Raw genomic sequence first — 4,600 nt, 5'->3', positions numbered from 1 at the left:
AAACATGAAGAGTTTCACTGACAGACTCCAAAATGCCCCCACAGTGGATCAAAGGGAAATCCTACAGTGTGGCCAGAGACTCTTAATGGCTCCAACATCAACACATCCACAATGTTGGATCCAGTTCTGCCTCACAGAGTTACTAAGACACACCCTCTGCCAGCATCACAACAGCTCCACCTGCTTCACCTGCCTCCTCAGCATCTGTACACCTGAAGAGAAAAGAAAGGCTCCAACAGCTCAAATCTACAAAGGATTCATGAAGTTTCATCCAACAATAACATGTTTGCCTTCCACAGTGTGCTGTTAGACACCACTGTACCTCTGCCATTTCAAAAAGAGCAGCTTGGGAACATTTTGGCTCCAAACACTTTGTGTTTAAGTTCTTTGTTTTCTTTGTGAAGCCGACAACATCTGGAGCTTTGTGACTCATAGAAACATCATTTTGTTCTTTAGATGACAGCAGATTGGGACTGAATAATCAATCACTATCAAACCAATAAAGACAAACATGCTGATTTTACAGGAACTTTGTTGGAGAAGCTGCAAAGACATGAAACTGGTGGAGATCCCAAACCAGTTGATAGTGCTGGTTATTCCAAATAAAGCTGTTTCCCTTTGAGATGAAATGACTTTGTGTCCTGATATATAATAAAGATGTTGTTGTTTTTGAGCCCCTGTATTAAAAGTAGTTTAAAGTCAGCTTGAGTTTGATGTCTTTATGTCAAAGCTGCTCATGATGTTGAGCTGCTGATGGAATAAAAACAATATAAAAGCATGTAGTCCAGACTTAAATGTAGCCTGTTGTTAGCTGAGGTCCACACACAGTGTTTGACAGTGTAAAGTGTGTGAAAGGGCTGCTGGTGGAGCTCACTAGGATGAGCAGGTGACCACGAGGTGGAGAGCAGCTGGCCTGGCTTTGACCCGGGCCACGCCCCCTTTCTCTCTGCTTTGCTGTCACTTATCTTCACTGCTCTGTCCAATAAAGCTGAAAAAGGCCCCGAATCAAAGAAATCTGCTGCAGCCTCTGAAATGTCTTCTGTTTCCTTCCCGACGGCTTTTTCACCGTCAGCCCATCAGACAGTCCAGCAGCATTTATGATGATGTCATGATGTTGAAGAGGCTGCTACGGTGGCCTCCCATGACCCCCAGCCTCATCACAGCTGAGATGCAGACATTTGAAAACATTCAGCAGACAACTGAATAACAGTCCAACACAACAGTCTGTGTGCAGACACACACTGACCTTTCATAGAGTCAAACACAGCTGGTTGAGTCATTTCTCTGTGAGTCTAAAGTGAATCTAGTATTTGAAAGTCCACTTCCTGTATTTGTTGTTGAAGACTTCTTCAGCTTCTTCTCAAGGACATCAGCTGCTTGTTTGGCAGCAGAGGCAGTTAAGAAGCTTCCTGAAAAACACTGAACAGTGAGTTCACTGTGGCATATGACAGATTCAGCTTTCTGTGTGCAAATGTGTCTGTGTCGACCTTTCAAATGCTGTTGAATCCAAAACATCAGCGGCTCCTCGGCTGCTCACTTCATGCACTTCTGTCTGTGTGACAGTCCAATGACATCACAGCTGTTTCCAGCCCCAGTGTCTCAGGACTGGACACCTTTAAACATGTCGAGGATCAAACAGCGTCCAGCTAAACACACATGAAACTATCAGAGCTGACAATCATTCCAATAACATCTAATGGTTCATGTATGTAGACACAGGACTACAAGGAAATGGCTCTCAGCATCTGGCTGTGGGAACACATGAGTCCCTGTTTGTGTTCAGATTGTGTGCATGTTTTAGACGTGTGTCACATGTAGAAACACAACAATCCCACAATGACACACAGATGTGTTTGACACAGCTGTGCAGCTGTAAGTTGTTTCTAATGATTCATTGAAGCTCTTCTAACATTCTGGAGACGATCAGTACATGAATCTGTTCAACACGACAACAATTTGACTTCAGTGTGAACGTTTGCATTAAATAACCTTCTTCATCCAGCTGACAGCATCTTCATCCTATGATGTGAACAGTTCCTCCTGTTGATGACAAACCTCTGACAGGATCTGCTTGAGGAGCTTTTTCATGTGCAGCTCTCTGAGCTCAGGGCTGAGCTGCTGTTTCATCTTTAAGAGCTGCTGCCTCCTCGCCGGACTTGTTCTCCTCTTCTTCTCCTAATGACACCATTTCTGCTTCATATTAAATTCAATAAAGATGCTGACATGTATCTGTAGCAGCAACATCATTGAATCTAGAACAACTGGAGCCAAACCAGTGGCTCTGCTGGGATCACTGGTGAGCCAACACTTCCTTGTTGATGCAGATTTCAGGGCTTCCTTTTGCTCCTCCGTTATAACTGTTCTCTCTTCTCAACACATGATGACACAAAGGAATCAGCAGTGACAAAGATGATGCTGAAGAGAAGCACACACTTCACACATATAACAGAGCAGTGCAGTTACACACACCTCTGCTCGACATCAGGCCTCAAACAAAGACACAAAACACTAACTTGACTCTAAACAGAAGAAACGAGCAGCTGTTTCTGTTCTGTGCTTATTTATATTTGACACACATGCTTCTCTTTGTGCAAACACACATCGCACTATAAGGGTAACCTCGCACACAATGATTGGACAGCACAGTGATGATGCTGGGAGATCCTATACGCAGCAACACAGAAACACTGAGAACTTTAAACAATGATGGAAAGTGTTATAAATGACTTGTTGGCCTCTGATCTGTCACAAACAGCTGAAACGTGTCTCTCATGAGTCACATGAAGGTTTTTGACAGAAAGGACAAAAAGTAGCTGCAGTCAGTTTGTGTCATTTTTATATTTATTCATCTGGGAGAAAAATCTGAGGGACATTAAAATGTGTTTTCAACAGAGACAAGAACATGAATATAACAGAACAGGTAAATGAACATGTTTCAAGTAAACAGCTGGACTGATCAGGTCCAAACACAGAGTGATAAACTTGTCAAACAGCTGTCATATCTTTATATAGAAGCTCTTTATAAATGCTGCTCACTGCAGTCTGTTTACTAATAATGTCAAAGTGTTAGAAACACAGAAACATCAGAATGGTCTTTGTTCACAGAAACCTGTCTGGGATCCTTTGTTGTTCTTTTGATGCAGAGTTACATTATAAATATAAAGAGTTATTTCAGAGTCTCATCAGTTTTCCTGCATGTCTTTATTTAACACATCAGCAGGGCTGAAGCTCTCATGTTAAACACACACTGATCTATGGACACGTTCATGTGTTTCTAACAGAACCAGGCTGTTATCAGCCTGCACTAACATTATGTCACACACACTGAATGTAACAGTGACAGTTTACATCATCACACAATCAGCTGTGATTGTTTCACTGTCATCAAACGAGTCAACAGGAAGTAGAATCAATAGAAACCAATCATTTACTGACAGCATGTCTGATGGAAATAAGTGCAGATTATGTATGAAGTCTAACTGCACACAGTAACTGTGTTACAATAAGGACTTAACAGCGCCCTCTGCTGGAGTGTTTCAGTACTGCGTTAACTAGAATACACCACCTCCTCCTCACACCACCTGCTACAGCTCTACTCTTCTATGACTACAGTCATCCACAGCACTGATGTGAGGTCACATGGTTCATATGTAAGGAGCACAGCTGACCTCAGGTCAGTTTAATGACTGTGAGCAGCAGCTGTGTTATTGTCACTGTGACAGGGAGACACTCTCAGACACAGCGCTCATGTCAGCTTGTTCTCATGCAGGAGGATCAGGAGCTCCATGTTTGTCTTTCTGTTTGAATCATGATGTGTTTGTGCCATCAGAGTCTGTCATGAGTACTCAGGGTTTCACAGCAGCTCTTCTGGATGCTGACGAGGACTCCAACCTCATGTTTCACCTCTCTGAGCTTCTGATGTCTGTGAACACTCGTGTTTCTTCTCTGGGCTCATCTGGACAAAAACACCTTTCTGTGTTTGGCTGCAGCCTCATTCTGACTGACAGGAAGTGTGTTATCCATGAGCTGCACTTCTGTGAGGAAGTTTCCTGCTGTGTTTCCTGTCTGTGGACAAACACGAGTGTTCCAGCTGAGGACTTGGTTCCTTCCACCTGTCCATACAGGACATCACGCTGTCTGCAGCTCTGTAAATGCAGCTCCAGGTCCTTCCACGTGCTGCTCTGTATTTGTGCAGTTTGTAGTGTGTCCTGGGAAACGTAGCACACATGGTGTTCTTCTGCTGTTTCCTCCTTTCACTGAGTGTGAAACACTGACGCTGTGCTGTTGTTCACAGAGGGGAGCTGATTCTAGCTGCAGCTGGACTCTGTCATCTAACTGAATGTGTTGGTGCTGATCACGGGGCTCTGAGGGGGGAGCAGCAGGAGGACTCTGGATGCTGACGTCAGTGTATCTGTGGAAGCTCCCACAGCGTGTCTGTCATTCAATATTGTGCTGTATATTGTATCTATGCAAAGATGAACAGACTGTGTGTTCACTGGTCTCTGTGCTGCAGCTCTGATGTCATCATCACTCCCTCCTCCACCCTCAGCAGTCCCAGCATGCTGCTGTGGTGCACCCCACCCTCACTCTACACCTGAGC

This window comes from Copadichromis virginalis, unplaced genomic scaffold, assembly GCF_057382275.1.
Source record: "Copadichromis virginalis isolate Kocher_CV1m ecotype Utaka unplaced genomic scaffold, C_Virginalis_male_GT1.1 unmapped_scaffold_1, whole genome shotgun sequence".
In the NCBI taxonomy this organism is placed as follows: Eukaryota; Metazoa; Chordata; class Actinopteri; order Cichliformes; family Cichlidae; genus Copadichromis; species Copadichromis virginalis.
The sequence above is the reverse complement of the archived record's forward strand: the minus strand, read 5'-3'. Positions refer to the sequence as shown.